This window comes from Odocoileus virginianus, chromosome X (assembly GCF_023699985.2).
Source record: "Odocoileus virginianus isolate 20LAN1187 ecotype Illinois chromosome X, Ovbor_1.2, whole genome shotgun sequence".
In the NCBI taxonomy this organism is placed as follows: Eukaryota; Metazoa; Chordata; class Mammalia; order Artiodactyla; family Cervidae; genus Odocoileus; species Odocoileus virginianus.
In genome coordinates this window covers 32,292,709-32,317,116 of record NC_069708.1, presented here as the reverse complement: position 1 = coordinate 32,317,116, position 24,408 = coordinate 32,292,709, and the positions used below count along the sequence as shown (strand labels likewise).

Below are 24,408 nucleotides of genomic sequence, written 5' to 3'. Positions count from 1 at the left end.
CAAACTGACAAGTAAAATTGAGGTTGATCCATAAAAGTACGTTCCAAATTAAAAATCATGAAATTAAACTAAGCACTTTGTTCCATAGCCATATATATTCCACTTTAAGGATTCAACTTAACCTTGTGACACAGGAAAAAATCTTCTATTTTGTTATTTTTTTAGCCACGGTCAAAACCTCAACAAGCTAATCTAGGCGCCAACTATCCAGTGGTGAGAGGTCTCTGGACAGAACAGGAATGAACATACTTAATAGGAGACAAATCAATATCAAGGAAAGAACTTCTGATCATCTGAAAGCAAAAGTAAAAAGAAAAATCATCTAAAATGCAAATTGGCATGTCTGTGAAAATTTTTTTCATTTATTTTTATTAGTTGGAGGCTAATTACTTTACAATATTGTAGTGGTTTTTGCCATACATTGACATGAATCAGCCATGGATTTACATGTCTGTGAAAATGTTATTTAAAAAAAAAAAAAACAAGATTCTATTTTATATTCTGATTTGTGCCCAATATTGCCTGGGAATTCACTTACACAAACCAAACCAGCAAAGCTAAGATATGGGAAAGTTTTTAATGCTCCAAACCAGAAATCATTCTTTGAAACAATGTCACATTCTTGGCTGGTAACTTTGTAAATGACTCTGAGTGAATAAAACCATAATGTTAATAAAAATAAATCTGTATGTATTAGAAGCATAATTTGTGCCAGGCACTATTGCAATTAAGCCCCATAATAACCACATAAAGTAGTGTAATTATTGGCCCCATATTACAGACCAGGAATCTAAAGATCCAAGAGTTTGGATAACTTACCTAAGATCACAATTAGTAAATGGTGGAACCAAAATTCAGTCCAGATCTGATCTGTCCACTTCCAAAGTTTATATTATTAAACCCTAGTGCATACAACCTCTCAGAATGTAGTTTCTTCCACTACATTCTACTCCCTTGGGGAGGGGGTACTGAAAAGAAAAATGAAAAAAAGAAAGTAATTGAAAACATGCTTTATTTGCTTCAAAATATTTGTCCAAGTCTAGTCTTGCTTGTATTTTTTGAAAGGGAATTTATCTTTGTAAGAGCGGTGAAGCTACTTAAGAGCTAGGCCCCAAACTCAAATATTTAAGTCAATTTCCCTTCTTGGCTTAGACAGTTGTTTGGTCCCTGGTGAGATAAAGGAAACATGCCAAACACAGTTTCTGAGCACATCCCTGGGGGATTTCCCCCAATACTAGGAAGTAACTAAGAGGTTGTTTGTATAGCTATTTACAGTTCACAAGCACTTCACATGTGTTAGCTCACTCTGATTCCCAGTGAAGTGACAGAGTGGTGGTTATTAACCCTTTACCGCTATTAATTTCAAATGGGAAAAACTGAAGCTCAGAAAATTCAAGTGACTTGCTCCCTCTCAGGTCACACCAAAAGTGATGAAGCCCCAATAAACCCAGGTCATGGAATTCCATTTTCAAGTTAAACTAATGTTTTCCCTTCAGTGGCTAAGGCAGTTTTACAAATAGCACTTTATTAGCCCATGCACACAGTAAACACATACAAATATTCCTGAGAGATGATGTCATTATGGCAAATTAAGCTCCAGATATAAAAATAAGCCTTTGCCCTTTCATGGCTCTCCTTTTCTGTGACTTTTAAATGCTGTGAAATAAGCATAGCTGATATTATCATTACTTTTCTAATAAGAATACTTAGACTCCACATTTATAGTGGGTGACCTCTCCTATAAAAGTCAGTTCTTGAATGACTTCTTAATTTAGAGACATCTAATAGACGATACTCACTCTAAACTATACTTAAAGGTATTTCAGCCTAGGCTAGCAAGTTTGGAGTAGCAGGAGCTTTGAGGATCTGTGGACTTCTTAGACACTCCTAAAATAATTCTTAGTACACTAGCCTCTACACTGATGCTGAAGTTGAAACTCAAGTATTTTGGTCGTCTGATGTGAACAGCTGACTCATTAGAAAAGTCCCTGATACTGGGAAAGATTGAGGGCAGAAGGAAAAGAGGGCATCAGAGAATGACATGGTTGCATGGCTTCACCAAAGCAATGGACATGAACTTGAGCAAACTTCAGGAGATGATGAGGGACAGGGAGGCCTGGCTTGCTACAGTTCACGGGGTCACAAAGAGTTGGACACCACTGGGCAACTGGCTGTTGTTTGTTGTTACAAACAACAACAACAACACTAGTCTCTAGTTATAGCAACACTTTCACTAAGAATTTACAGTACAATGATTACTCAGAAAGTTTTCTTTCATTTTCTTAGAAAAAACTAAACGACACACTTTTCAGTAGTTGCACAATCCCTTCAATTAACGGAAGGCCTAGTTCTCACTGAAAGACTTTGTCTAATTCTTCCATTACTGATCTTCTTTAGAAGTAAAGTCTGAGGTAGGGGCAGATCCAACCAGCCCCAGTTCCTAGGTTTGCAGGCTATACCAGGTTCCCTGATCACATGCACACAGCAAACTCTGTCTCACATCAGTTGCCAAAATGACTCAGCAATACAGTTCATTTTCCTACTCACACCCGTCTACAGCTGGACTCAGGGGCAAATACTAAAAGTATTTGGAAAAAGTAAAGTTGGAGTTTATCATCATTACTACAACTTCCATTTGTATAACTTTTGTTTTCCTTTTCAAAGCACCTTTCTACATATTCTCTCCTTTGGTCCTGTCAGGGAGAAAGGCAGGAACTCTACAAACCCATGCAAATGAACTTTCTCATCCGTGCTAACCAGATGGCATCCTCCTCAAACTTCAAAGCCCATACATGAAGTTACACACACTAGTGTGCCTCAGCTATGCCCATAGACCCACACTGAGATATAAATAAATACAAAGGGAGTGGAAATAAATCTACTTACTCTTGATTAGAAATCCAGAAACTTGGCTTCTTTCCCAACTTTGGCACTTAATTATATGACCTTGTACTGATGATATGCTTTACTCCAAACTAAGTATTAATTTTAAAATCTATTCTAAATCTGTGCAGTTCAAAGCAGTAGCCACTGTCTATATGTTATCTATTGAGCATCTGAAATGTGGCTAGTGTAAGTGAAGGACAGACTTTTCTATTTAATATAATTTAATGTATTTACATTTAAGTTTAAATAAGCACATAGTACTAGTAACTATGGCATTGGGCAGCACAGAATAATGTAGGGATTTGGGACTTAAATAATCTGTACCAGCTCTAAGTGGTCTATACCATTCTGTCCTACAGGTCTTATTCAAACTTATTCAAAATTTTCATTTATTGTGTTGTGGCTTCACCAGAAATGACAACTCAAAATTGATTTATATCACGAGGTAAGCCCTGGGGCAGAAACAGGGAGAGTGATGAGAGTCATATTTCCACAGCCAGACTGATACTTTTCATCGTCTCTGATTTTCTCTAAGCTGGAACTAAGCATGAATCATGGTATCCCAGTCTCTTTGAGTGAATGCATATGTGTGTACAGAGCTGGGCTGTAAATATAGTAACACTCTTTATCTACCTTTCCAAAGTGTTGTGAGTATTAATTGTGGGACAGTTTCAGTTCTGAAAGAAAATAAGTGATATTTCTTGATTTTGTGGTGAAATAAACATCTTTAGAAAATCTCTTTCTCTTATGGCCTCAGTTTCCTTATCTATAATATAAGAGAGTTGAACTAGATTTATTTAACAAACCAAACAAGGCAATCAGCTAACATCTAGGAACACAGTGATTAACCAGATATGTCATACCCTCAGGAACTCAATTTTTTTTAAAGTCTAAACAAAATGATTTTTCAAGGCCTTTTCAGCTCTATGAGTAAGTTATGAATCCTGCAGCACAAAGTTAATATATGAATGCTGTCTTGCTGAAAATCTTATAACCTTCTACCCAAGTCTTACTCCATTAAGACAGAGTCCCCATCTAACTACACATTATTCACCTTCTCCCTCACCATTCCCTTCTTGGTCCTCTCCACCCCAATAAAAAATTAAGAACTGAAAGAGTCTGGGGAAAATAAGAAAGAATATAGAGATGACAGCAAAAATATATCAGTGTGATATTTCATCATTTCCTAAAATAATAGAAAATGTAGGGACAAGTATGTAATGAAGACAGAGAGGATGGAAAAGAAAGGATAGAGAGATGAGGAAAGGAGATTAGGAATCTGCTGTCAATTATAACAAACATGGCATAAATTGATATAGCTAAACAAGGCCAAAACACAATTGGGGATGAGTGGAGCACTGCTTTTTCCTTTCTAGAGGCAGAGAAACAGCTAAGGACAGATAACTGGAGGAGTACATAGAGGCACCACAGAGCATTCTGTCTCTGCCACAGTTATTGTGATATCCTCTTGAAAGATTTTGCCTCTTTCTTTTTCCTTCCTTACCCAAGTATGTACTATGCTTCCACCATAGTTGAAAATGGCAGTAACAGTCCAGATTGGAGGCAAAGTGGTAACTTATCCTCTGTCTCTCTTATGAACTTTCCCCTAGATCTCTGGGGATCCAAACTCAGTTGAAGAAATTCTATTTCTAATATCACTTCAGTTAGTAAACTTTCCAGGAAAGGATTAGAGTCTGATCTTGAATCCAAATGTTATCTCCTTCTTCAATTTGATTGAATGACTTTTCCTCCCAACTAATACCACATCCAAGAATACTATGAAAGGAGATGAATATTTAAGAAACCTTAGAGCCCTGACCCCAGGTTGGCTGTGAGATAATTCTGGTACCTACAGATGCAAAGTTCAAGCCTTTGTTCCTGCATCAGGTAGCAGATCAGAAGGCTGTTGCTAGTTTCCTGATTTACTGAGTACACAAATTAGTTATTAGTTATAGGGCTATGTTTTCAAAGTGTTAATATGAACATATTTATGCCATTCCCAGATGAAATATTTTAATATAACTCAATACAAATGAAGTAACAAACTCCCATTAGGGTATTATTATCCATTTGGTTCATAACATCAAAGTGCTGCCCCAAGTTCCAGTCAACACATAACAGACTGCTATATCCCTTTCTCCAGAAGCAGACAGAGTATCCCAAAGCTCCAATATCCCAGAGCCTAGCCAAAGACAAATTTCTTCTAAATTCCTAACACAGGCCCACAGGCAGAAAACCCAGTCATTCCAGACCATTCTTAGTGTGACAGAAAGAAAAAAAATAATTTTTAATTCAATGGAGGTAATGTATTGCCGTGGGGATTTTGAGAAACCAAATTCAACCTAAGACATTTATTTTTCAGGACATAAGACACCAGAAAGGAGAAGGATTTTTAGAATGCAGATAGAGCCGTAATTGCAGTGAGAGAGAGATGTGAAATTTATCTTGCCTAAGATCAGGTTTCACATGCTGACGGTTATATTAGCATATACTGGTAGGATTATATTTCTCCACCTACAAATAGTCTAACCACTCCCCCAAATCATAAAAATCAGAGAGAACTAAACTGGACAGAGTATACTCCTTCCTGCTTCCAATCTCAGAGCAGTTGTGTGATTTCCTGAGGATTCCGTTGCTGGAGCTAGGGATAAAAGTTCATTTATACACACAACAACCTGCAAGTCCAGTTTCTATTCTTCTCTCTTTCTGCCTTCCCCTTCCCCCACTTTGAATGAGAGTAGCCAAATTGAGGCGTGCTTTAAACAGCTTGAGGACTGATCTGAAAGAGGAAGAAGAATTTGTATACATTGGCTAGCATATGTGCCCTGCCCTCGTCTCCTCTTGAAAATAGCAACAACTCATCTTTTCAAAGAAGTTTGCCTAAAAGAGCAGGCACACTGTGAATGGTGTTTACTTTCAGAACTTCCAGGGTATTCAAATTTACTGTACAGCTGACCAACGATGATTAGCTTTCCAAGGGACGGATAGATTGGATTTACTGAAGACCTGGAGCTTGCTTCTGAGAGTGAATGCAAAAGACCCTAAATTGCCAACCTTCAGGTTAACAGGTAAGCTGATTCAATGTTTTTTTCAGTGCTAGAACCAGGCATTTTGCTGATGGTAGATTTTAGCAAATTCCCAGGAGTTTGAGGATAAACAATTTGCCTTGTCTGCTTTAAATTGGGCTGCTAGTATGATTCTTTCTGCTTTACTTATTGGATAGAGATTCAATAATCTAATCAGTCAGTCAACAATATTGCTCAGTGCTTCTGTTAGGGGTTCAATGTGGCAAAATATAGAGGGGACACTCCCCAAGCCTCCAGCATCTTTGCAATCAAGTAAAAAAAGTAAGGGATATTTTTTATTCTTTATTAAGGGCTCAATGAAGTTTCTCTAAACTGTAGTAGCAGTTTCCTTTAACATACAAATAAAATATACAGTGACTGCTGAAGGTAAACCCACTATTGAAGACTGATTTGGTATCTTCACAATGTAGTTTCATATTCATTATCCTACTTGAATCTATCAATATTCTGCAATTTAAAGAAGTAAGTGTTATTATTTCTGTTTTGCAAAAAAATTAATTCAAAGGGGTTAAGAAATTTTCTGGAAACTTGCCACACAACTAGAATTGGCAAGTTCTGACTAGAAACTGCAAGTAGAAAGCTCTCACAATTATAAATGAATATAAGGAAATTAGATGATTTAGTAGCTTGGACATATCTGACTTATACCAGGTTTAAACAGGCTTACCACTTCATATATTTTAATCAAAATCTTTGGCCAGGAAAATCCTTCTACTTAAAAGCAAAGAGTTGTTTTTAAAAGCAAAGAGTTGTTTTCAAAAGTAAACAAATGGGTTGGTGGATTCCATCTATAGCTAAAAAGCAAAAACAAAAATTGACTTGAATTCAGTGGTTCTGCCTTCCAATCCTCTGATTATTTTGAAATCTAGAAAAAGGATTTTTCAGGCTATTATTAAAAAAAAACAAAATGTAACTAAACTCAGAGTTGAGATTGCATTGCATTTCAAATATGTTCGTGAAATTTGTTTCCAGATAATTTTAAATTTATAATCTCTACTACAACAAAATCAAGTTTATGGTATCTACTTAAATTATTCAGAAAACTTTCTGTTGCTGTTTTATTATTAATTGCTCAATCAGAACTAAAAGCAGTCTATTTTTACACTGTAAGTAAACAACCTAAAGTACTGTATTTACTTCAGTCCCCTTAATAAAAGCTGTTCTCCAAGTCCCCGTGATATTTAAATGACTATACTAGTGAGTCCCTTCCTGCAAATGAAATAAATCAGCCCATGAACCCAATAGAATAGTAAAGTGAAGTGAAGTAAAAGTCGTGTCCAACTCTTTGCGACCCCATGGACTATACAGTCCATGGAGTTCTCTAGGCCAGAATACTGGAGTGGGTAAACTTTTCCTTCTCCAGGAGATCTTTCCAACCCAGGGATCGAACCCAGGTCTCCCACATTGGTAAAGAAACCCAGGCAGATTCTTTACCAGCTGAGCCACAAGGGAAGCAATAGAATGGTAGGCTAAAGAAAGTTTGCAGGTTGAGTCCAGTGCGAATTCATCATTTAGGCGAATTTGCCATACATCAACATGAATCAGCCACAGGTATACATATGTCCCCCCTCCATCCTGAAACCCCCTCCCACTTCCCTCCCCACCCTATCCCTCTGGGTTGTCCCAGAGCACTGGCTTTGGGCACCTTGCTTCATGCATCGAATTTGCACTGGTCATCTATTTTACATGTGGCAATGTACATGTTTCAGAGCTATTCTCTCAAACCATCCCACTCTCGCCTTGTGCCACTGAGTCCAAAAGTCTCTTCTTTTTACATCTGTGTCCCCTTTGCTGCCCTGCATGTAGGATCATTGGTGCCGTCTTTTTAAATTCCATATATCTCCCCATCAACATGGTAATTTCCCGAAAGGCAGGAACTACGTCTAACTTTACTTTGTGGTACTTTGTGTGAGCTTAACTGAAGATTGTTTAACTGAATTACAAGAGATTTGAGCTATTTTAATAAGAACATAAAAGTAACAAAATAGATCAGAATAGCGGTCCATGCAGAGCTATCTGTGTTACTTGGGAGATTATGATAGATACTCTTCATGGCATCAAATCCACAAGGTTTGATATATATCTTAAGGATCAGTGCAGTTCCTTTAATATCTTATTATTAATAAGCAGTACTGCAAAGGAAAATTTATGATTTTCAGCACCATGGGTGAATTTTGCTTTTATCTCAGATAAATAGTTCCTGAAAAATCAAAAGCTTGACTAAATATGGGAGAGAAAACATAGTAGAAAATGAAACTATGATTCTTGGCTAGGAAGACACCTAAATGCTGAATTCACACTGGACTCAACCTGCAAGCTTTCTTTAACCTATCATTCTATTAAATAGCTCTGTATGGACCACTATTCTGATCTATTTTGTTACTTTTATGTTCTTATTAAAATAGCTCAAATCTCTTGTAATTCAGTTAAACAATCTTCAGTTAAGCTCACACAAAGTACCACAAAGTAAAGTTAGATGTAGTTCCTGCCTTTCAGGAAATTACCATGTTGATGGGGAGATATATGGAATTTAAAAAGACGGCACCAATGATCCTACATGCAGGGCAGCAAAGGAGGCACAAATGTAAAGAAGAGACTTTTGGACTCAGTGGCACAAGGCGAGGGTGGGATGGTTTGAGAGAATAGCACTGAAACATGTACATTGCCACATGTAAAATAGATGACCAGTGCAAATTCGATGCATGAAGCAAGGCACCCAAAGCTGGTGCTCTGGGACAACCCAGAGGGATAGGGTGGATAGGGGAGTGGAAGGGGGGTTCAGGATGGGGGGACACATGTATACCTGTGGCTGATTCATGTTGATGTATGGCAAAAGCCATCACAATATTATAAAGTAGTTATCCTCCAATTAAAATAAATTAATTAATCTTTTTTAAAAGAATGACAGAACATAAAAATATGAGATGGTAAACCAGTGTTGTTTTTAATGGCAAAGGCATTTAGAAAAAAAAAAAAAAAACAGTGGGCTGGGATGAATGGAGAAGGTGTCACAGAGAAGATAAAATGAGATAGGTCTAGAAGAATATCTAGAATATGGAACCATGCTGAACAAATTTTCTCTGCACATAGTAAGTGGTAAATATACATTGTTTAAATTCAATTCTAGTCACAGAAATGATGTGAGAAACATATTGTGTCATGACTGAGTTTGACACCTACAAGGTACACTGAGGAGCCTGATCTGGGATTGTGTTGAGGTAACACAAAATAAATCTGGATAGAAATTTAAGGCCAAATTATTAGCCATTGAATTCCAAGCACTTTTTAAGGGGTAATCATATTAGCAAACTTTGAATAAGTGAAGACCTGATAAAAAAGTATTTTTAGTAGACAAATCTAGCAGATTTTCATATACCTGAGTACATTTATAGAAAACTGGAGATGGAGAGACCACTTAAAAAGAGTAGCAGTTCCCACCAAGAGTGTAAGAGGGGTCCCTTTTCTCCACACCCTCTCCAGCATTTATTGTTTGTAGACTTTTGGATGGCAGCCATTCTGACTGGTGTGAGATGGCACCTCATTGTGGTTTTGATTTCCTCTTCTCTGATAATGAGTGATGTTGAGCATCTTTTCATGTGTTTGTTACCTATCTGTATGTCTTCTTTGGAGAAATGTCTGTTTAGTTCTTTGGCCCACTTTTTGATTGGATTGTTTATTTTTCTGGTATTGAGCTGCATATACTGCTTGTATATTTTGAAGATTAATTCTTTGTCAGTTGCTTCATTTGCTATTATTTTCTCACATTCTTAGGACTGACTTTTCAACTTGCTTGTAGTTTCCTTCATAGAGACTCCTTTTAAAAAACTGGAAATAGAACTGCCATACAACCCAGAAATCCCACTGCTGGGCATACACAGCGAGGAAACCAGAACTGAAAGAGACACATGTACCCCAGTGTTCATAGCAGCACTGTTTACAATAGCTAGGACATGGAAGCAACCTAGATGTTCATCAGTAGATGAATGGAAAAGGAAGTTGTGATACATATACACAATGGAATATTACTCAGCTATAAAAAATGCATTTGAGTCAGTTCTAATCAGGTGGATGAAACTGGAGCCTATTATACAGAGTGAAGTAAGTCAGAAAGAGAAACACCAATGCAGTATATTAATGCATATATATGGAATTTAGAAAGACAGTAACAACAACCTTATATGCAAGACAGAAAAAGAGACACAGATGTAAAAAAGACTTTTTGGATTCTGTGGGAGAAGGTGAGGGTTGGATGATTTGAGAGAATAGCATTGAAACATGAATGTTACCATAAGTAAAGCAGATGACCAGTGCAAGTTCGAATCATGAAGCAGGGTACTCAAAGCTGTGCTCTGGGACAACCCAGAAGGATGGGGTGGGGAGGGAAGTGGGAGGGGGGGTTCAGGATGATGGGACACATGTACACCTATGGCTGATTCATGTCGATGTATGGCAAAAACCACCACAATATTATAAAGTAATTAGCCTCCAATTAAAATTAATTAATTTTTTTAAAAAGAGAGAAAAGAATAGCAGTTAATGAGGCTCTTCCACTGCTATTTGGTGGTAGTGGAAATGGAATGAAGAGTAACTCAAGAGTAATCGGTGAAAGTTGGTGAGTGACTAGATATAGGCAGCATAGGAAAGAAATGTCAGAGCTGTCTCTGAATTTTTGAAAGTATGGGATCTGGGCACTGATGTTACTACTATTTATATAAATATGTAATTTGAGGGTAAAGTGTTTTGACCAACTGGGTTTGAGGAGATGGCAAAAACTCAAAGCAATGTCCAATGAATAGTTGGAAATAATGACCCTGAACATGAATGATGGGTAAGAGGTGGAGGCCAAAATTAACTCTGGGGAGTGTAACAGCCAAAATCATAAGAATTACTCAGCTTAGAATAATCAAATATAAGACATGACCAAAGACTGAAATTCATGCAATACTCACACTTTCAGTCAAGAGGAAGAAGACAGTCCTGAAAAATAAGAGCCACAGAAATATAATTCCTCTCAAAGGGCTTCCTTTGTGGCTCAGCCGTCAAGTACCTGCCTACAATGTGGGAGACCTGGGTTCGATCCCTGGATTGGGAAGATCCCCTGGAGAAGGGAACAGCTACCCACTCCAGTATTCTGGCCTAGAGAATCCCATGGACTGTATAGTTCATGGGGTTGCAAAGAGTAGGACACGACTGAGTGACTTTCATTTCACTTCACTTCAAAGGATTTTTTAAAAGTCTTGAGGAAAGGTATCAGATAATTTACTCTTTTAAATGTTCCCTGACCACCAGTAACTTGCACAGTACCTCATATACACTGTGAGTACTTAATACAAAGTTATTCTAACATAGGCTAGCATGATTTTTTTTCTTCAGACTGTATTCCAGTTTGAACTCTGTCATAAATGGTGCAACTTAACAGTGGCTGCTCTAAACTACCTTGCTGAATGAATTTCAATGGGAATGAAGTTGAACCAGGATAACTGAGAGTTCATCCTAGCCTTGGCTTCTAATCAGTTGTCTGTTCTCTAGCAAGTTCCTGAACATCCGTATTTCTTGATATCTTCATGTGTTGTATGTAGTAATGAACAAATGGAGATATTTTTCAGATCCTTTAAAATGATAAATATGAAAGCAACTTGAAAATACAAACCACTTTCCAAAAGAGTTTTAAGTCTATTCCAGGAGAATAAAATATGTAACAAAATTAAATGTATGTTGAGGCAGCAGGGCTAGTTACTTTCTGCTCCCAATATTACATTGTAAACAAGGGCCTCATTCTAAGCATCAGCAATCTCAGCCAACACTAAGGACCTGTCAATAGGATCCAATCTTTTCATTACCACTAACTCTACAATACTTGTACAAGCCTCAATGTGAATTCCTGAAAGATTAAAAGATTTAAACTTTATATTATGTGTCGGGGTATAGCTGATTAACAATGTTGTGATAGTTTCAGGTGAACACTGAAGGGAATCAGCCATACATATACATGTATCCATTCTCCCCCAAACTCCCCTCCCATCCAGGTTGCACATAAGATTCTGCAAAGTTCCATGTGCTATATATAATACGTCCCTGTTGGTTATCCATTTTTAATATAGCAGTGTGTACATGTTGATCTCAAACTCTCTAATTATCCCTTCCCTCCATCTTTTACCCCAGCAAATATAAGCTGGTACTTGAAGTTTGTGAGTCTGTTTCTGTTTTGTAAATAAGTTCATGTGTGTATTTTTAGATTCCACATATAAGGGATATCTTAAAATATTTCTCCTCTCTCTGACTTACTTCACTCAGTATAACACTCTCTAGGTCGATTTGTGTTGCTGCAAATGGCATTATTTCATTATTTTCAATGGCTGAGTAATATTCCATTATATATATGAACCACATCTTCTTTATCTAGTCCTCTGTCAATGGAATTTTAGGTTGTTTCCATGTCTTGGTTAGAGCTGCAATGAACATTGAAATGCATGTATCCTTTCAGACCATGTTTTTCTCTGGATATATGCCCATGAGTGAGATTGCAGAGTCATATGGTAGATCTCATATGAGACAAGATGGCAGTACAAGGGTGTGTGTTCATCTTTTCCCGCGAGAACTCCAATATTTCAACTTGCTGCTGAACAATAATCAAAAGGAGAATGTCGGATCCCACCAAAAAAAGACCCCACGTCCAAGGGCAAAGGAGAAGCCCCAAGAAGATGGTAGGAGGAATGAAATCATGTTTAGAATCAAATTGCATACCCCCCAGAGACACTCGGAAGGTCAAACAAAACCTTGTACACACCAGGACCCAGAGGCCCCACAGAGACCAAACCAGACCTGCCTTTGAGTGTTTGAGTGTTTCATGTGGGGGCATGGGTCAACAGTGGCCTGTCATGGGAACAGGGGCTCTGGTTGCAGCAGACCCAGAACATGTTGCGTGTAGCATAAGCCTTCTTAGAGGAGGTCGTGATTAGCCCCACCATAGAGCCACTGAGCAGACAATCCACAAACTGCAGAATAATTACACCAAAGAAATTGTCACACCACACTGTTAAGAAAGTTCTAGGACCCACAACAAATTTCCCAACCTGGGGATCCAGCAAAAGGACTGAGAACCCCCAGGGAATTTGACATTGCAGGCCAGTGGGATTTGATTAGAGAACTTCTGCAGAAATGGGGAAACAGACACTTCAAAGGCACAAACAAAACCTTGTGTGCACCAGGATCCAGGAGAAAAGAGCAGTGTCCCCACAAGAGACTGAGCCAGACTTGCCTGTGAGTGTCCAGGACTCTCCAGAATCAGGGAGTCTGAATACAGGGGCACTGAGTCAGGGGTACTGAATACAACAGTGTGGGCATAAGTCCTTTTAAAGGAGGTCTCCATTACTGCCATTACCTATACCATAGTTTGGCCTCAGGCCAAACAACAGTGAGGGAACACAGCCCTGACCATCAACAGAAAATTGTATTAAAGATTTACTGAACATGGCCCTGCCCATCAGAACAAGACCCAAATTCCCCCACAGTCATTCTTTTCCATCAGGAAACTTCCATAAGCATCTATCCTTATCCATCAGAAGGCAGATAGAATGAAAACAGAAAACTAAACAAACTGATCACATGGATCACAGCCTTGTATAACTCAATAAAACTATGAGCCATGCCAGGGCCACCCAAGACAGATGGGTAATGGTGGAAAATTTGGACAAAATGGGATCCACTGGAGAAGGGAATGGCAAACCACTTCAGTATTGTTGCCTTGACAACCCCATAAATAGTGTGAAATGGCAAAAAGATGACACTGAAAGATGAACTCCCCAGGTCGGTAGATGCTCAATATGCTACTGGAGAAGAGTGGAGAAATAACTCCAGAAAGAATGAAAAGACAGAGCCAAAGTGAAGACAATGCCCAGTTGTGGATATGACTGGTGACAGAAGTAAAGTCCAATACTGTAAAGAACAATATTGCATAGGAACCTGGAATGTTAGGTCCATAAACCAAGGTAAATTGGAAGTGGTCAAACAAGAGACAGCAAGAGTGAACATCGATATTTTAGGAACCTGTGAACTAAAATGGACCAGAATGGGTGAAATTTAATTCAGATGACCATAATATCTACTACTGTGGGCAAGAATCCTTTAGAAGAGATGGAGTAGCCATCATAGTCAACATAGGAGTCTGAAATGCAGTACTTGGGTGCAATCTCAAAAAGGATAGAATAATCTCTGTTCATTTGCAAGGCAAATCATTCAATATCACAGTAATCCAAGTCTATGCCCCCACCACTAATGCCAAAGAAGTTGAACAGTTGTGTGATGACCTACAAGATCTTGTAGAACTAATTTTTAAAAAGATATCATTTTCATCATAGGGAACTGGAATGCAAAAGTAGGAAGTCAAGAGATACCTGGAGTAACATGCAAGATTGACTTTGTAGTACAAAATGAAGCAGGGCAAAAGCTAACAGAGTTTTGCCAAGAGAACACACTGGTCATAGCAAACACACACTTCCAACAACACAAGACAATTCTACACATGGACATCACCAGATGGTCAATACCAAAATCAGACTGATGATATTCTTTGCAGTCAAAGATGGAGAAGCCATAAACAGTCAAAGAAAATAAGACTTGGAGCTTACTGTGGTTCAGATCATGAAACCTTATTGCAAAATTCAGACTTAAAGAAAGTAGAAAAAAAATTAAGGAAAGTAGAGAAAACAACTAGACCATTCAGGTACGGCCTAAATGAAATCCCTTACGATTATACAATGAAAGAGACAAATACATTCAAGGGATTAGATCTGATAGACAGAGTGCTTGAAGAACAATGGATGGAGGTTTGTGACATTGTACAGGAAGTGGTGACCAATACCATTCCCAAGAAAAAGAAGTGCAAACAGGCAAAATGGTTGTCTGAGGAGTCCTTACAAATAGCTGAGAAGAGAAGAGAAGCAAAAGACAAAGGAGAAAAGGAAAGATATACCCCACTGAATGCAGAATTCCAAAGAACAACAAGGAGAGACAAGAAAGCTTTCCTAAGTGATTAATGCGAAGATATAGAGGAGAACAATAAAATGGGAAAGACTAGAGACCTCTTCAAGAAAATTAGAGATAACAAGGGAACATTTCATGCAAATATGGGCAAAATAAAGGACAGAAACAGGATGAACCTAACAGAAGAAGAAGATATTAAGAAGAGGTGGCAAGAATACACAGAAAAACTATACATAACAGACCTTCATGACCCAGATAACCACAATGGTGTGGTTAGAATAGAGCCAGATCCTGGAATGTGAAGTCAAGTGAGCCTTAGGAAGCATCACTACAAACAAAGCTAGTGGAGGTGATGGAATTCCAGTTGAGCTATTTTCAAATCCTAAAAGATGATGCTGTGAAAGTGCTGCACTCAATATGCCTGCAAGTTTGGAAAACTCAGCAGTGGCCACAGGACTGAAAAAGGTCAGTTTTCATTCCAATCATACAGATAGACAATGCCAAAGAATGTTCAAACTACCGCACAGTTGCACTCATCTCACATGCTAGCAAAGTAATCCTCAAAATTCTCCAAGTGAGCCTTCAACAGTACATGAACCAAGAACTTCCAGATGTTCAGGCTGGATTTAGAAAAGCCAGAGTAACCAGAGATCAAATTGCCAACATCCACTGGATCATCAAAAAAGCAAGATAGCTTCAGAAAAACATCTAATTCTGCTTTATTGACTATACCAAACCCTTTGACTGTGTGGATCACAACAAACTGTGGAATATTCTAAAAGAGACGAGAATATCAGATCACCTTACCTGCTTCCTGATAAATAGGTATGCAGGTCAAGAAGCAACAGTTAGAACTGGACATGGAACAACAGACTGGTTCCAAATTGGGAAAAGAATACATCAAGGCTGAATATTCTCACCCTGTTTATTTAACTTATATCCAGAGTACATCATGCGAAATGCTGGGCTGGATGAAGAACAAGCTGGAATGAAGATTGCCAGGAGAAATATCAATAACTTGAAATATGCAGATGATACCACCCTTATGGCAGAAAGCGAAGAGGAACTAAAGAGCCTCTTGATGAAAGTGAAAGAGGAGAGTGAAGAAGCTGGCTTAAAACTCAATATTCAAAAAATTAAGATCGTGGCATCAGTCCCATCATTTCATGGCAACTAGATGGGGAAGCAATGAAACAGTGGCTGACTTTATTTTGGGGGGATCCAAAATCACTGCAGATGGTGATTGCAGCCATGAAATTAAAAGACACTTGCTCCTTGGAAGAAAAGCTATGACCAACCTAGACAGAATATTAAAAAGCAGAGACATTACTTTGCTGACAAAGGTCCATCTAGTCAAAGTATTGGTTTTTCCACTACTCATGTATGGATGTGAGTTTGACCGTAAAGTAAGCTGAGCATCAAATAATTGATGCTTTTGAACTGTGGTGTTGAGGAAGGCTCTTGAGAGTCCCTTGGACTGAAAAGAGATCAAACCAGTCAATCCTGAACTAAATCACTCCTGAATATTAATTGCAAGGACTGATGTTGGAGCTGAAGCTCCAACACTTTGGCCACCTGATGTGAAGAACTGACTCCTTGGAAAAGACCCTGATGCTGGGAAAGATTGAAGGCAGGAGAATGAGATGACAGAGGATAAGATAGTTGGATGGCATCACCGACTCGATGGAGATGAGTTTGAGCAAGTTCCATAATTTGGTGATGGACAGGGAAGCCTGGCACGGCTACAGTCCATGGGGTCACAAAGAGTCAGACAGGACTGAGTGACTGAACTGAACTGATGGTAGATCTATATTTAGATTTTTAAGGATTTTCCGTACTGGTTTCCATAGTGGCTATACCAACTTACATTCCCACCAACAGTGCAGAAGGGTTCCTTTCTCCTCACACCCTCTGCAGCTTTTATTGTTTATGGATTTTTTGATGATAGCCATCCTGGTTGGTGTGAACCAACGTTCACTGTAGTTCTGATTTGCATTTCTCTAAAAACTAGCAATGCCAAACATCTTTCTTGTGCTTATTGGTCACCTGTATGTATTCTTTGGGGAAGTGTCTACTTAGGTCTTCTGCCCAATTTTTGATTGGATTCCTTGTTTTGATGCTTATAGGCATCATGAGCTATTTGTAGATTTTGGAGACTAATCCCTTATCAGCCGCATCATTTGCAAATATTTTCTCCCATGTGTGGGGCTGTCTTTTCAATTTATTTATTGTTTCCAAATTGTGCTAAAGCTTTGGCATTTAAGTAGATATCATCTATTTATTTCTGTTTTTATATCCATTATTCTAGGAAGTGGATTGAAAAAGATACTGCTACAGTTTATGTCAAAGAGTGTTCTGCCTACATTATCCTCTAAGAATTTTTTAGTGTCTGGTCTCACATTTAGGTCTTTAATTCATTTTAAGATTATTTTTGTGTACTGAGTTAAGTAACTATTCAACTTAATTATATATATATAGCTGTCCAGTTTTCCCAGAACTATTTGTTGAAGACACTATCTTTCCAAAATTTTGTAGTCTTGCCTTCTCTGTCATATATTAATTGACCATAAGTGTGTTGGCTTATTTATGGGTTTTCTCTCCTTATGCATTGATCTATATTTCTTTTTTTTTTTCACCAGTACCATACTTTTATGATGCAAAAGTAATTGTGATTTTATTATTTTATTTTATTTTTTCATTTATTTATATTAGTTGGAGGCTAAATACTTTACAATATTGTAGTGGTTTTTGCCATACATTGATATGAAGCAGCCATGGATTTACATGTGTTCCCCACCCTGAACCCCCTCCCACCTCCCTCCCCATCCCATCCCTCTGGGTCATCCTAGTGCACCAACCCCGAGCACTTGTCTCATGCATCAAATCTGGACTGGCGATCTGTTTCACAATTGATAATAAACATGTTTTAATGCTATTCTCTCAGATCATCTCACCCTCGCCTTCTCCCACAGAGTCCAAAAGTCTGTTCTATACATCTGTGACTCTTTTCCTGTCTTGCATATAGGGTTATTGTTACCATCTTTCTAAATTCCATATATATGCGTTAGTATATTGTATTGGTGTTTTTCTTTCCCACTTACTTCACTCTGTATAATGGGCTCCAGTTTCACCCATCTCATTAGAACTGATTCAAATGTTTTCTTTTTAATGGCTGAGTAATATTCCATTGTGTATATGTACAACAGCTTTCTTATTCATTCGTCTGCTGATGGGCATCTAGGTTGCTTCCATGTCTTGGCTATTATAAACAGTGCTGCAATGAACATTGGGGTACACTTGTCTCTTTCAGTTCTGGTTTCCTCAGTGTGTATGGTGTTAGAAAGTATTCTAGTTTCATTCTTCTACAAGTGGTTGACAAGTTTTCCCAGCATCACTTGTTAAAGAGGTTGTCTTTTCTCCATTGTATATTCTTGCCTCCTTTGTCAAAGATAAGGTGTCCATAGGTATGTGGATTAATCTCTGGGCTTTCTATTTTGTTCCATTGATCTACATTTCTGTATTTGTGCCAGTACCATACTGTCTTGATGACTGTGGCTTTGTAGTAGAGCCTGAAGTCAGGCAGGTTGATTCCTCCAGTTCCATTCTTCTTTCTCAAGATTGCTTTGGCTATTCGAGGTTTTTTGTATATCCATACAAACTGTGAATATATTTTTTCTAGTTCTCTGAAAAATACCGTTGCTAGCTTGATAGGGATTGCATTGAATCTATAGATTGCTTTAGGTAGTATACTCATTTTCACTATATTGATTCTTCCAACCCATGAACACGGTATATTTCTCCATCTATTTGTGTCCTCTTTGATTTCTTTCATCAGTGTTTTATAGTTTTCTATATATAGGTCTTTTGTTTCTTTAGGTAGATATATTCCTAAGTATTTTATTCTTTTCGTTGCAATGGTGAATAGTATTGTTTCTTTAATTTCTCTTTCTGTTTTCTGATTGCTATTGTATAGGAATGCAAGGGATTTCTGGTGTTAATTTTATAGCCTGCAACTTTACTGTATTCATTGATTAGCTCTAGTAATTTTCTGGTAGAGTCTTTAGGGTTTTCTATGTAGAGGATCATGTCATCTGCAAACAGAGAGAGTTTCACTTCTTCTTTTCCTATCTGGATTCCTTTTATTTCTTTTTCTGCTCTGTTGCTGTGACTAAAACTTCCAAAACTATGTTGAAGAGTAGTGGTGAGGGTGGGCACCCTTGCCTTGTTCCTGACTTTAGGGGAAATGCTTTCAATTTTTCACCATTGATGATAATGTTTGCTGTGGGCTTATCATATATAGCTTTTATTATGTTGAGGTATGCTCCTTCTATTCCTGCTTTCTGGAGAGTTTTTATCATAAATGGATGTTGAATTTTGTCAAATGCTTTCTCTGCATCTATTGAGATAGTCATATGGTTTTTATCTTTAAATATTTTAATGTGGTGTATTACATTGATTGAATTGCAGATATTAAAGAATCCTTGCATTCCTGGGATAAAACCCATTTGGTCATGATGTATGACCTTTTTAATATGTTGTTGGATTCTGTTTGCTAGACTTTTGTTAAGGATTTTTGCATCTATGTTCATCAGTGATATTGGCCTGTAGTTTTCTTCTTTTGTGGCATCTTTGTGTGATTTTGGAATTAAGGTGATGGTGGCCTCATAGAATGAGTTTGGAAGTTTGCCTTCTTCTGTAATTTTCTGGAAGAGTTTGAGTAAGACAGGTGTTAGCTCTTCTGTGAATTTTTGGTTGAATTCAGCTGTGAAGCCATCTGGTCCTGGGCTTTTGTTTGCTGGAAGATTTCTGATTACAGTTTCGATTTCCGTGCTTGTGATGGGTCTGTTAAGATCTTCTATTTCTTCCTGGTTCAGTTTTGGGAAGTTATACTTTTCTAAGAATTTGTCCATTTCTTCCAAGTTGTCCATTTTATTGGCATATAGCTGCTGGTAGTAGTCGCTTATGATTCTTTCTATTTCTGTATTGTCTATTGTGATCTCTCCATTTTCATTTCTAATTTTGTTGATTTGATTCTTATCCCTTTGTTTCTTGATGAGTCTGGCTAACAGCTTGTCGATATTATTTACCTTCTCAAATAACCAGCTTTTGGTTTGATTGATTTTTGCTGTGGTCTCTTTTGTTTCTTTTGCATTTATTTCTTCCCTAATTTCTAAGATTTCTTTCCTTCTACTAACCCTGGGGTTCTTCATTTCTACCTTCTCTAGTTGCTTTAGGTGTAGAGTAAGGTTATTTACTTGACTTTTTTCTTGTTTCTTGAAGTAAGCCTGTATTGCTATGAACCTTCCCCTTAGCCCTGCTTTTACAGTGTCCCATAGGTTTTGGGTTGTTGTGTTTTCATTTTCATTCGTTTCTATGCATATTTTGATTTCTTTTTTTATTTCTTCTATGATTTGTTGGTTATTCAGAAGCGTGTAATTTAGCCTCCATATGTTGGAATTTTTAATAGTTTTTTTTTCCTTTAATTGAGATCTAATCTTATTGCATTGAGGTCAGAAAAGGTGACTGGAATGATTTCATTTTTTTTAATTTACCAAGGCTAGATTTATAGCCCAGGATGTGATCTATCCTGGAGAAGGTTCCGTGTGCACTTGAGAAAAAGGTGAAATTGATTGTTTGGGGTTAAATGTCCTGTAGATATCAATTAGGTCTAGCTGGTCCATTGTGTCATTTAAAGTTTGTGTTTCCTTGTTAATTTTCTGTTTAGTTGATCTATCCATAGTTGTGAGTGGGGTATTAAAGTCTCCCGCTATTATTGTGTTATTGTTAATTTCTGCTTTCATACTTGTTAGCATTTGTGTTACATATTGCAGTGCTCCTATGTTGGTTGCATATATATTTATAACTGTTATATCTTCTTCTTGGATTGATCCTTTGATTATTATGTAGTGTCCATTTTTGTCTCTTTTCACAGCCTTTATTTTCAAGTCTATTCTATCTGATATGAGTATTGCGACTCCTGCTTTCCTTTGGTCTCTGTTTGCGTGAAATATTTTTTTCCAACCATTCACTTTCAGTCTGTATATGTCCCTTGTTTTGAGGTGGATCTCTTGTAGACAGCATATATAGGGTTCTTGTTTTTGTATCCATTCAGCCAGTCTTTGTCTTTTTGTTGGGGCATTCAACCTATTTACATTTAAGGTAATTATTGATAAGTATGGTCCCGTTGCCATTTACTTTGTGGTTTTGGGTTCACATTCATACAACCTTTCTGTGTTTCCTGTCTAGAGAAGATCCTTTAGCATTTCTTGAAGAGCCGGTTTGGTGCTGCTAAATTCTCTCAGCTTTTGCTTGTCTGTAAAGCATTTAATTTCTCCTTCATATCTGAATGAGATCCTTGCTGGGTTGTAGGTTATTCTCTTTCATCACTTTAAGTATGTCCTGCCATTCCCTTCTGGCCTGAAGAGTTTCTATTGAAAGATCAGCTGTTATCCTTATGGGAATCCCCTTGTGTGTTATTTGTTGTTTTTCCCTTGCTGCTTTTAATATGTGTTCTTTGTGTTCGATCTTTGTTAATTTGATTAATATGTGTCTTAGGATGTTTCGCCTTGGGTTTATCCCGTTTGGGACTTTCTGGATACCTTGGTCTTGTGTGACTATTTCCTTGCCCTTTTTAGGGACGTTTTCAACTATTATCTCTTGAGTATTTTCTCATGGTATTTCTTTTTGTCTTCTTCTTCTGGGACTCCTATGATTTGAATATTGGGGTGTTTCACATTGTCCCAGAGGTCCCTGAGGTTGTTCTCATTTCTTTTGATTCTTTTTTTCTTTTTTCCTCTCTGCTTCATTTATTTCCAACATTCTATCTTCTACCTCACTTATCCTATCTTCTGCCTCTGTTTTTCTACTCTTGGTTCCCTCTAGAATGTTTTTTATCTCATTTATTGCATTATTCATTTTTAATTGGCTCTTTTTTATTTCTTCTAGGTCCTTGTTAAACATTTCTTGCATCTTCTCAATCCTTGTCTCCAGGCTAATTATCTGTAACTCCATTTTGTTTTCAAGATTTTAGATCACTTTTATTATCATTATTCTAAATTCTTTTTCAGGTAGATTCCCTATCTCCTCCTCTTTTGTTTGGTTTGGTGGGCATTTTTCATGTCCCTTTACCTGCTGAGTATTTCTCTGCCTTTTCTTCTTGTTTAGATTGCTGTGTTTGGGGTGGCCTTTCTGTATTCTGACAGTTTGTGGTTCCTCTTTATTGTGGAGGTTCTTCCCTGTGGGTGGGGTTGGATGGGTGGCTTGTCAAGGTTTCCTGGTTAGGGAAGCTTGGATCGGTGTTCTGGTGGGTGGAGCTGGATTTCTTCTCTCTGGAGTGCAATGGAGTGTCCAGTAGTGAGTTTTGAGATGTCTATGTGTTTGGTGTGACTTTGGGCAGCCTGTATATTGACGCTCAGGGCTATGTTCCTTCATTGCCGGAGAGTTTGTGTGGTATGTCTTGCTCTGGAACTTACTGGCTCTTGGGTGGTGGTTGGTTTCAGTGTAGGTATGGAGGCTTTTGGATGATCTCTTATTAATTAAAGTTCCCTGGAGTCAGGAGTTCTCTGGTGTTCTCAGGTTTTGGGCTTAAGCCTCTGGTTTTCAGTCTTATTCTTCCAATAGCCTGAAGGCTTCTCCATCCATACAGCGCTGATAATAAAACTTCTAGGTTAATGGTGAAAAGATTCTCCACCATGAGGGACACCCAGAGAGGTTCACAGAGTTACATGAAGAAGAGGAGAGGGAGGAAAGAGATAGAGGTTAGCAGGAGGAGAAAAAAAGGGGGAAATCCAGAGGAGAGAGACAGATCTAGGCAGTACTCTGTCCCCTAAGTGTTTTCCGTAGTCCAGAACACCCATAGAGATTCACAGAATTGGGTTGAGAAGAGAAGAGGGAGGGAGGAAATAGAGGTGACCTGGGGGAGAAAAAGGAGAGTCAAAAGGAGGAGAGAGTAATCAAGCCAGTAATCATACTCCTGAGTAAAAATGGGTACTGAATATTGGATTCTTAAATGTACAAAATTGATATCAAATATTAAAAAACAAAGATTCAACATCTATACTAGAGGTTAGACTTTTAAAATACAATATTAAAAAAACAAAAACACATAAAGTGTAAGCAATATATATGAAGTTTGCTTTAAAAATAAGGTCTTTTTTTTGCAAGATAACAGTGGGTTATAAAAATGAAAATTAAAGGAGTAATAGAGGACTTAAAAAAAGAAGAAAAAATGTTTTAATTAAAAATAATAATAATAGTAAAAATATATCTAGGAATTTCTCTGGAGCTGTTGCAGGCAGTGTGGATTCAGTTCAGTTTCAGATAGTTCCTTGTTCCAGCTTATACTTCTCAATATCTATAGGCCCCTTCCAGTGTAGTCAGTGTTAACTACAGGGATTTTAATCCTGTTGCACCTGTCACTTCTAAAGCGGTTCCCTTTGTTTATTTGGCTTCTGTTTGCAGGTCTCTTCAGTGTCTAATTTCCGCCCTGACACAGTGGGGCGGAGGTGGTCTCTTGTTCAGGTTCGCTTGTTCAGTCGTGCTGTGGGGAGCGAGGAACACTGCAAATAAATATCAATGGCATGTGTGGGAAGTACTCACAGTGTTTTGGCCACACTGGGTTTGCCCCCGCTCACAGCATGTGTGCTTTCCCTGTCTACAGGCTTCAGGTTGCTCTACAGGGAGTGGGCCCTCAGTTCTGTGCACTTCCCAGGTCTAAGCCGCTCAATTCAGGTTCTCAGGTACTCCACAAAGGCTCAGACTCGGTTGGGCCTGCGTTTTGTGCCATTCCCAAGCAGCTCAGGCAATCAGGTGCTTGATGAGCACACTCTCTTCAGGTGCAATGCATTTTATCGGTGCGGTGCCCGGTCCCAGCCTCAGCTTCCGGGCACGCCCCGTCTGGTGTGCTTGTGTCTCTTCTGGGGAGCTGATCTCTGGCTGCGACCCCCTCGGTGGATGTCAACCATCCAGAATCTCAGGAAGTCTTTGGTTAGAAACTGGAAGCCTGTTTGCAGTTTGGTAGAGGATGCCCTCTCTGGGGCCAAGTTTGCCCCTTTCCGGCTCTGACTGGCGCCCACCTCCCCACGTGCCTCTGGCAGGGGATGGACTGGTCCACAACCAGCTAGCTCTTCTCTGGTATTGCTCAGTCCTTTGTTCTGTGAACAGGCCAGCAATGCGTTAGGTTAGGGCTTTTCACAGGTTAACTCTCTTGCGTGTGCGTGCTATCCCACAGTTTAGGTTGCTATCTCACATTAGCTCCCTCAGATTGCCCTCAGGGCATTCATGCCTGGTCCTTACCCTAAGCTATGCCACCCGCTCCTCTCCGTTCAGCCCCCACTTGCTGGCGGTGGATGCGAGTGTCTGGGGTACTTTTCTGCTGGGAGTTGCCTTTAAGCATGTAATGTGTGGGTTTTGTTTATTTATTTCTCCTCCCAGTTAGTTAGGTTGCCCTCTGAGA

General features: G+C 38.4%; 1 protein-coding gene across 1 annotated transcript in view; it reads left to right on the top strand.

The window, feature by feature from the left end:
• Positions 1 to 5,472: 5,472 nt before the first annotated feature.
• The window catches only part of CYSLTR1 (cysteinyl leukotriene receptor 1), a 60,787-nt gene continuing 41,851 nt past the window's right edge, over positions 5,473 to 24,408 (top strand). The window contains exon 1 of the mRNA XM_020910884.2: positions 5,473 to 5,954. The gene's annotated coding sequence lies outside the window, so the exon portion shown is untranslated. The remainder of the gene's footprint in view (positions 5,955 to 24,408) is intronic.